The following is a 10,242-nucleotide window of genomic DNA, read 5'->3' as shown; positions in this document are numbered from 1 at the left end:
ACAAGTTGCGATTGTGAGATGCAGCGCACACAAGAAGGTTACCGATGATGTTGGGCGTGGTAATGCATTTGCTGACGAAACCGCGAAAGAAACAGCAAAAGATGTGACAACCCGAATGTATGTTGCAGGCCCTGCAAGATGGGTTGGTGATGTTGGAATGTGTGAAGACACGATAGAGAGTGTGAAGTCCCTTCAAGCTGAAGCCACAGAGAAAGAATTAAGTATGTGGAAAGAGGGTAAGGGTAAATTAGATGAAAACGGTTGTTGGATTGATTTGTCAGAACACCGGCGATGGTTGTTACCTGATGCGTATGTGCTTCCAGTGGTTACGATGGCGCATGGAATGGCACATATCAGTGTGAAAGGGATTTGTAAGTTGTTGGCTCCAGTATGGCAGAATGATGGAATCCCTAAATGTGCAGAGAATGTGGTCAAAAATTGGATGGTATGTCTGAAATACAATCCTGGTAGGGGAACCCCAACTCCACCTGGTCATTTTGCGCCTCCATCATATCCTTTTGAAGTTCTGCAACTAGATTTCATCCACAAAGAAAGGTGCAACAATTTGAAATATGTACTGGTTGTTGTTTGTGCCTTTTCAAAATGGATAGAAGCATATCCCCTAAAAGACAATAAATACTGCCTTATCCACAGCTAAGGCCCTAGTTAAAGAATTTTTCCCTAGGTTCGGAATGCCAAGGATGATATGGAGTGATAACGGGAGTGAATTTGTAGGCCGAGTGATGAAGGATGTGTGTGAGGGACTAGGCATTAAGCAAAAGTTTCACGCTGCAAATCACCCCCAATCAGCTGGATTAGTAGAGTGCTACAATGGCACCTTGAAGCTTAAGTTGGCCAAAATTCAGGCGAGCTCCGGTCTTAAATGGCCTGACGCTCTGCCCTTAGCACTCCTATCAACAAGAATGACTGTACATTCACGAGTGGGACTTAGTCCATATGAGATAGTGTTTGGTCGTCCGGCCAATGTATGGGGAGTGCCAAGGCCGACAAAGTTCAGTGAAATCGAATATCCAGTACTGCTTGATTACCTGTATGAATTGACGGCTAAATTGCGTGTCTTACACCAACAGGTTCACGATTAAGCCTGGGCAAAGCACTACGCTACGCTCGCGTAGTTTGCGAAGTTCGCGCTACTTCGCACTACGCGAACTGCACGTAGCACAGTGCGAACATGCGTAGCGTAGTGTTGCGTAGTGCTGCGGTCATTTTTTGCTTGCTCGCGGTCCTCAACGTCAAGTTGGCGACCGCGAGCAAGCAAAATGACATCCCGGCGAGATTTCCTTGTTCGCGATCAGCAACTGCAAGTTGGCGATCGCGAGCATGGAAAATAAACCTCCCGGCGAGATTCCCAACGCGAGGAGGTCAGGTTTCTCATTGCGAGTGGTCGCGTATGCTCGCGACCGCTCGCGATGAGAAACTACCAGTTCGCGTTGAGAAAGCTGAAGCTCGAGTAAAAATCTACTCGAGCAGCAGAAAACTACAGCTCGCACTGTGCAAGATGCCATTTTCAATGATTGCACAGTGCCGGTTGCTTGTCCGCACTGTGCAATCATTGAAAACGACATCTGGCACAGTGCGAACAAGGTACTACGCAGTTCGCGAAGTGCTACGCGAGGCTCGCGTAGTACGAACTTCACTTTGCGTAGCTTCGCGAAGTGCTACTTCGCGAACTACGCCCAGGCCTATCTCTGCCCCAGGCCTCTGAAGCTCCAGGACACCCTATTAATCCTGGAACGTGGGTGCTAATTAAAAATTTTCAACGTGCAAAGAATGATGAGCCCCGTTGGATCGGCCCCCACCTAGTCCTGCTATCGACAAGATCAGCAGTTCGAGTGAAAGGGAAAAAGAATTGGATACACGGCGTACACTGTAAGAGGATCCCTTTGCCCCTACCGTATGACCGGTGGGTCCAGGAGGGGATCGCTGACTCCGAAGCTGAGACTGTGCCTCGTTTTGTGCCATTTAGCGATGCACATGTAAAGGGGACAAATACAGAGCGAGAAAGTGACGACATTCTGCAAGAAGCTATATCGCCATCAATTCGATTGGATACCACAGAGCCTGAACTCTTGTTTCAAGACCAGACAGTACCTGGCAGAAGCAGGTATAATTTGAGGCCAAGAACTATGGACAAATAAAAATTATTTTCCTTTGATATTTTCAAAAGTGCAGCTCTCTCATCTGAAAAACTTTTTGACTTTTTGTTTTTCAAACCACCATCCGGGTTCAGCTGCAGGGTCGCGGTGCCAAGACTTTGGGGTACAAGCCGGGGACGTTAGGTCAACGGTTCTGGTTGGTCTAGGGCGTTCCCTGAACTGACAGGTGTACTCCTTAGCAGAAGATACTCATTCGCCGTGAGCAGCACGATTAGAGGATGGAGTTTTTCAGGATGAAGAGGCCCACCGAGGAAATAAATTTCAAGAGCAGAATATGTAAAATAATGAATAGCAAATGTTTTGTAGTATTATGTCTGTTTGTGCTCTCTAGCATAATGATGTTTTCTGTAGGTTGTGTATTATTGTCTTTCCAAGTGTCATTTGCACCCACTGTACAGCCCACACCTCTTCCTACTGTTTTCCAACACTCTTTCCACCCTCTGCCAGAACACGAACAAGCTAGACGTGCTGAATTTGTAAACAATTAGTTCATTCAACTCCTGCACCAGCACCAACTAGTTATGAATACAACGAACTGCTGGGTGTGTGGTTTGATGCCACACACCATTAATAAGGGCATCCCATATCTAGTACTGCCGTTTAGCTATAATGGTTCGTCATGGGCATGCCAGACCATGTTTCTTTTTGCGCTTGAAACCTACTCCCAGCGACCACCGCGTTCCATTAGACCTAACTCGAATAATAAAGCCTTGATGAAAGGAGTTGCAGATATGAGTAGAGATATCGATGCATATACATCTATTCCCAAAGATGAGTTGCGAGCTTATGTAGGTTGGAACACGACTGGGTATAGCATCAGTTTGGGTGAAAAACAGCGCAAAAGTTCATCTCCGATTTGGGTCGTACCCTACATAGGTCGGTTCTGTCTACAAGGTAATGGTCAGAATCCAAGAGCTCAACTAGGGAAGAGTAACTGTACTGAAACATACACTTTTCCATCACAGTTTTCCCCCGCATTTTTGGCTGCCAAGGGTACTTATTTTGTCTGCAATGATCGAGCATATACATGGTTGCCCCTTGATTTCTCGGGCACGTGTTATGTTGCAAATTTGCTACCACCAACATTTACTGCCGCCTCTGATTATCACAAGACCAGAGTTGTGAGAGGTGTTGTTAGTAAGGAAGATACTGCCGGTCAGGAAGCGGGAGACTTTTTCCTGGGTTTCCTGCCGTTTTGGGGACCAATGGTCAATAGTCGGAACCTTAGACAACTGACCCGTGTAGTTGAATCCACTGTTAATGTAACGGCCGGTGCCCTTGGTAACTTGACAGCTGAGCTTCAAGCGGATCGCCTGATGACGTTGCAGATAACGCTCCGACAGTCTACCAGGCCATTTCCAAACTGCATAAGATTTCCGAATCCATTCACGTAGATAAAGGAGATTGGTCAATGATGGGGTGATTCTGGGGACTGATATCAGCTTGGGGATGGAAGATTCTAATAGTCCTTGGAATGATTTTAGCCATCCTTTTTCTGTTCTGTTTATGTATACAGTGTGCCCCTGTAATGTGTAGCCTCTGTGTTACATCATGTGTAAGGAAACCTATATCGAAGGATGAGCTAAGCAATAGGATGATGCTACAGCAACATCTCCATGACTTTATGAATATAGACTTGGACTCAGATTAGTATAGTTCTTGCCTATGTAAGGGCAAAAGGAGGGTCTGTGGTACTGTAAAAATCGGAACCGTGTAGGTGGCATGGTCTTAACATGCCAATTTTGGTATCAGCGAACCGCAAATGAGCAACGCGGTATGTATGAGTGTTCTCGTCATGTTTCACTGATGAATTCACCGTGTGTACGATACTACATGTTGTATCCGTGGGTTCCATTTTAGTACAGTAGCCATTTTGTGGTTGACCTCACATAGGCTGCGCACTAAGGCCTAAAGGACACGTACACCTTCTGTGACTTCTCTCTGACCTGTGCAAGCCGACTCCGCTGCCCGAGGTCAATCCTGGCCGGCCGGTTCCTTTCTCGCGGCCTAATGTGATTAGCATCAGGGCTCAACCCATCATAAAGCCCCTGTTCGCACACGATCCCTGACTAAGCTGTTTTCACACCTGACTCTGTTTCCTACTTTATGGCTTGTTTTACGAGCAGGAGGTGCCCATTTTATTGGGGTCTGCTGTTATCTGATGAGGGTTCTGAGCCTCGCTGGGTACAATGACTGCATGCTTAATGAACTGAAATGTGGGATTGTCATTATGGCTCTGCTGTTCCTTTGAAACTAAGATATGTTAATGACCACTTGTAAAACAGGGGCGGTGTTGCCCCCAAAGCGTAATTTTGTGTATATAAGTAAAGACTGTTTTTTGGTTCAGGAGCAGTCTCCTGAGAACATACATCGTGTTGTACTTCTCGGATATCTGTGATTGGTCTGCAGCCAATAAAGTCGTTCTTTGATTTCACCTAGAAGACTCTGTGTTTCTGTGGGTCTGAAACAGGAAGAATCCGAAGTCTTAGGGTGTGTTCCCCTGCACCGCTGGGTTCTAAAAACCCGGTACTTCACTCCTGATGAACGTAAAGATCTTCCGCGCACATACCACTGAAATTGTTGCTTCAGATAGAATAGGCCTGTATCGTGAAGAGCTCGAAAAACCAAACAAAGTGATTTAAAAATATTCGCTTTTTTACCGGCAGCCAGTGAAGTTTTTTTATTGAACTCGAGATGGAAGCAAATTTCGGAGTTCCCGTAAGCAACCTGGCAGCTGCGGGCCAGGTGACCAGACGGCCCTGCGGGCTGGGTGACCAGATGGCCGGCCTGCCGGCCAGTCGGGCTATCTCCAACATTTGTCCTTCCCCAAAGTTCTGTAAGCCCCCACTACATGGGGGCTTAATAGTCGAAAAAAATGGGCTCCCCGGGCAGGCCGTCGGGGAGAGGACATGACCTGGGATTAACCCTCCTTGGTTCCAGCTGAGGGTCCGGGCGCTGGGGACGGGGTTCCATCGGGACCCGAGGAGGCTCTTCCTGGCCTGACTAGGGTTCGGAAGCTGGGACCGGGCCCGGGGCTCGAGCTCCGTCAGGTGGGTCCCGGGGTACGTGAACCCCCCGTCCTGCAAGCCATCGGAGGGTCCGGGTGCTGGTTACGGGGGTCCATCAGGGCCAGAGAGGCTCTCCCCAGCCTGGCTAGGGTTTGGAAGCTGGGACAGGGACCGGGCCTTGAGCTGCGTCTGGTGGGGCCTGGGCTGCGGGAGCCCCCCATCCTGCAAGCCATCGGAGGGTCTGGGTGCTGGTTACTGGGGTCCATCAGGGCCCAGGGAGGCTCTCCCAGCCTGGCTAGGGTTTGGAAGCTGGGACAGGGACCGGGCCTTGAGCTCCGTCTGGAGGGCCCCAGAGTGCGGGAGCCCCCCCGTCCTGCAAGCCAGCCGAGAGTCCGGGCGCTTGAGACAGGGGTCCACCGAGGCCCGGGGAGGCTCTTCCCGGCCTGGCTAGGGTTCAGAAGCTGGGACCGTGCCCTGGGTTTGAGCTCTGTCTGGCGGGCCCCGGGGTTCATGAGCCCCCCGTCCTGCAAACCATCGGAGGGTCCGGACGCTGGGGACGGGGGTCCATTGGGGCTGAGGGGAGACTCTCCCCAGCCTGGCAAGGGTTCGGAAGCTGGGACCGGGCCCAGGGCTTGAGCTCCGTCCGGCGGGCCCCAGGGAGCGTGAGCCCCCCGAACTGCAAGCCATTCGAGGGTCCGGGCGCTGGGGACGGGGTTCCACTGGGGCCCAGGGAATGCTCTCGCCGGCCTGGCTAGGGCTCAGAAGCTGGAACAGGCCCTGGGGCTTGAGCTTCGCCTGGCGGGCCCAGGGGTGTGGGAGCCCCCCATCCTGCAAACCAGCCGAGGGTCTGGGCGCTGGGGACGGGGGTCCGCCGGGGCCTGGGGAGGCTCTCCCCGGCCTGAGAAGGCTCCAGAAGCTGGGACCAGGCCCAGGGCATGAGCTCCGTCCAGCGGGCCCCGGGGTGCGTGAGCCCCCCGTCCTGCAAGCCATCGGAGAATCCGGGCGCTGGGGACAGGGTTCCATCCGGGCCCGGGGTGGCTCTCCCTGGCCTGGCTAGGGTTCTGAAGTTGGGACCGGGCCCGGGCTCAAGCTCCGTCAGGCGGGCCCCGGGGTGTGTGATCCCCCCTCCTGCAAGCCAGCCAAGGGTCCAGGCGGTGGGGACTGGGGTCCACCAGGGCCTGGGGAGGCTCTCCCCGGCCAGGCTAGGGTTTGGAAGCTGAGACCAAGCCCAGGGCTTGGACTCCTTCCAGCGGGCCCCGGGGTGCATGAGCCCCCCATCCTGCAAGCCATCGGAGGGTCCGGGCGCTGGTTACGGGGCTTCATCAGGACCTGGGGAGGCTCTCCCCAGCCTGGCTAGGGTTCGGAAGCTGGGACAGGGCCCAGGCCTTGAGCTCCGTCTTTTGGGCCCCGGGGTGTGGGAGCCCCGTCCTGCAAGCCAGCTGAGGGCCCGGGTGATGGTTACGGGGGTCCATCAGGGCCCGGGGAGGCTCTCCCCAGCCTGGCTAGGGTTCGGAAGCTGGGACCGGACCCGGGGCTTGTGCTCCGTCCGGCGGGCACTGGGGTGGCCGGGCACGGTTCACCGGGGCCTCGGGAGGCTCTCTCCGGCCTGGCTAGGGTTCGGAAGCTGTGACCCCACCATGAGCATCACAGTGCCACGCCCACCTCCTAGGCCCCTCGCACCACGGTGGAATTCGCACCGCAGCAAAAGGGTTATAGGCTGCTATCCATTCGAATACATGCTGTTACATCGCATTCCTTTACAACGCGGTCATTACAACGCAATGCCTTTGCATCGCAAGTCATTAGATCAACTTGCTCCAGATGGCACTCCAACCTGAGGCATAGTATAATTTACTTTTCCAACTCCAGCCTGCAAAACAGTAGGAAAGGTGTAGGAATACTAACACCTTCGGTGCTTCTGACGGCTCCCGGCCGACATGAGTCCAGTAGGGAAGGTGTTGGAATAGTAGCGCGCAAAGCTTTCCAATGGGGCGACCAGATTGCCGGGCTTCCCTGGAAGTCCCGATGAGGGCTCAATTGCCTTCCCGATCCCAGCCAGGGCTCCAGGAGGTCGGGCACCTCCGCGCCTTGGGTCCCCTCAGTCTTGGGGTGCGCACAGGTTACCAGAAAGAGGGGTAGACTTCCTCCGGATTACTAAGGGCAGGGTATGCCGGGACATCCCTCCCGGGCTGGCGGCTCTCTGCCGGGGACCAGATGGGCTATGCCCGGGCAACACCTCCCAGGCGTCCGTGGCTCCCTTCTCCGGCTCACGGCGTGGCAAAGTGTCCAGGACGGGCTCCATGGGTCCCGGGCAGTCCTCCCCTGGGTGTGCGGGCCCCGGGAGCTCCCACGGTTCTCCCCGTGCCTGAGGCCCAGCCGGGGTCCCCGAGCACCCCAGGACGTGCAGCCCCCGAGCCCTGCAAGGGCAGGCGGGAGCCCTACCAGGAAGGCTCAGCTCGGGGCAGGCAGATGGGAGTCCTTTCGGTCCCGGCCATCTGGTCGCACATTTCCCCTCGGCCATCTGGTCGCACACAATGCCTTCCAATGGGGCGACCAGATGGCCGGGCTGCCCTGGAAGTCCCGATGGGGGCTCATTCGCCTCCCCGATCCCAGCCAGGGCTCCAGGATGCCGGGCTGGTCTGCGCCCTTGGTCCCCTCCGTCACTTTGTGCGCATGGGTTCCCAGAAAGAGGGGTAGCCTTCCTCCGGATTACTAAGGGCAGGGTATGCCGGGACACCCCTCCCGGGCTGGTGGTTGTCTGCCGGGGACCAGATGGCCTATGCCCGGGCAACCAGTCCTAGGCATCCAGGGCTCCCTCCTCTAGCCCGCGGCATGGCAAAGTGCCCGGGACGGGCTCCATGGCTCGCGGGCACTTCTCACCCGGGCGTGCGGGCCCTGGGAGCTCACACAGTCCTCCCCGTGCCTGAGGCCCAGCCGGGGTCCCCTAGCACCCCAGGACGTGCAGCCCCCGAGCCCTACAAGGGCAGGCAGGAGCCCTACCAGAAAGGCTTCGCTCGGGGCAGGCAGACGGGAGTCCTTTTGGTCCCGGCATCTGGTTGCACCTCTCCCCTCGGCCATCTGGTCGCGCGCAATGCTTTCCAATGGGGCGACTAGATGGCCGAGCCAGCCTGGAAGTCCCGATGAGGGATCATTTGCATCCCGGATCCCAGCCAGGGTTCCAGGAGGCCGGGCACGTTCACATCTAGCGTCCCCTCCGTCACTCGGAGCGCGCGGGTTACCAGAAAGGGGGGTAGCCTTCCTCCGGATTAGTAGGGGCAGGGTATGCCGGAACACCCCTCCGGTGCTGGCGGTTCTTTGCCGGGATCCAGATGGGCTATGACCGGATAACACCTCCCAGGCATCCGGGATCCCTCCTCCGGCCCGCGGCGTGGCAAAGTGCCCAGGACGGGCTCCACGGGTCCTGGGCAGTCCTCTCCCGGGTGCCTGGGCCCAAGAGCTCCGGTGGTTCTCCCCATGCCTGAGGCCCAGCCGGGGTCCCCGAGCCCCCCGGGAAGCAGAGCCCCCCCCGAGCCCTGCGTGGGCAGGCGGGAGCCCTACCGCGAAGGCTCGGGCGGGCAGACGGGAGTCCTTTCAGGTCCCGGCCATCTGGTCGCACCTTTCCCCTCGGCCATCTGGTCACGCGCAATGCTTTCCAATGGGGTGACCAGATGGCCGGGCCGGAAGTCCAGATGAGGGCTCATTTGCCCCCCCGATGCAAGCCAGGGCTCCAGGAGGTCGGGCACGTCCGTGCGTAGTGTCACCTTCTTCTTGCGGTGCACACAGGTTACCAGAAAGGGGGTAGCCTTCCTCTGGATTACTAGGGACAGGGTACTGTCTCGGACCCCTCTCGGCCTATTGGTCCCCAGCTGGCAGCTGGACGGGCCAGGATGCCGTCCAGCCCTGGGTCCGTCCCTGGGCCTGCCGCGTGGCAGGCTGCCCCAGATGGGGTCCGGCGGGCCTCACCCTGCATGGTCTGGGTCCAGGGGCCCTGAGGAGGGAGGCCTCCCCACCCCTGGCTACGTCCTCGGTCCTGCCGCATGGCAGGGTGCCCGAAGGAGGTCCTGGTGGCCCAGGGAGGTTTCCCCTTTGCCTCTGGGCCCGGGAGCCCTGGCTGGGTCCAAGGGCCCCGCTGGGCCTCGGCTCGTGTCCTCCGGCCCTGGACCCTGTCCCCCGGCCTGCCGCTCCGCCAAGGGCCCAGGACAGGGGTCTGTCGGTCCCGTGCAGGCCTCCCCTGCTTGTCAAGGTGTCTGTGGGCCCCGGGTTGGAGGGCCCATCGGGTCCCCCTCGCAGCCTCCATGGCTGGGGCCCAGCTGGGGCCCTGGGCCTCCGGTCCCCCATGCCATGGCACCCGCTCACTCTTTTGTTGGGGCACAGAGTGACCAGATGGCTTCCCTTTCGAGCACGGCCATTTGGTCGCACCTTTCCCCTCAGCCATCTGGTTGCGCCTATCCCCTCGGTCATTTGGTCACGCCTATCCCTTCGGCCATCTGGTCGCACCTATCCCCTCAGCCATCTGGTTGCGCCTATCCCCTCAGCCATCTGGTCGCGCGCAATGCTTTCCAATGGGGCGATCAGATGGCCGGGCTTTCCTGGAAGTCCCGATGAGGGCTCATTTGCCTCCCCGATCCTAGCGAGGGCTCCAGGAGGTCAGGTACATTCGCGCCTTGGGTCCCCTCAGTCACCTCGTGTGCACGGATTACAAGAAAGGGGGGTAATTCCGATAATGAACGAGACTCCTCCATGCTAACTAGTTACGCGACCCCCAGCGGTCGGCGTTCAACTTCTTAGAGGGACAAGTGGCGTTCAGCCACACAAGATCGAGCAATAACAGGTCTGTGATGCCCTCAGAGGTCCGGGGCTCCACGCGCGGTACACTGAACGGATCAGCGTGTGTCTACCCTTCACCGATAGGTGCTGGTAACACGCTGAACCCCGTTCGTGATAGGGATTGGGGATTGCAATTATTTCGCATGAACGAGGAATTCCCAGTAAGTGCGGGTCATAAGCTCGCATTGATTAGGTCCCTGCCCTTTGTACACACCGCCCATCGCTACTAC

The sequence above is a fragment of the Triturus cristatus genome, chromosome 1_1, assembly GCF_964204655.1.
Source record: "Triturus cristatus chromosome 1_1, aTriCri1.1, whole genome shotgun sequence".
In the NCBI taxonomy this organism is placed as follows: domain Eukaryota; kingdom Metazoa; phylum Chordata; class Amphibia; order Caudata; family Salamandridae; genus Triturus; species Triturus cristatus.
The sequence above is the reverse complement of the archived record's forward strand: the minus strand, read 5'-3'. Positions refer to the sequence as shown.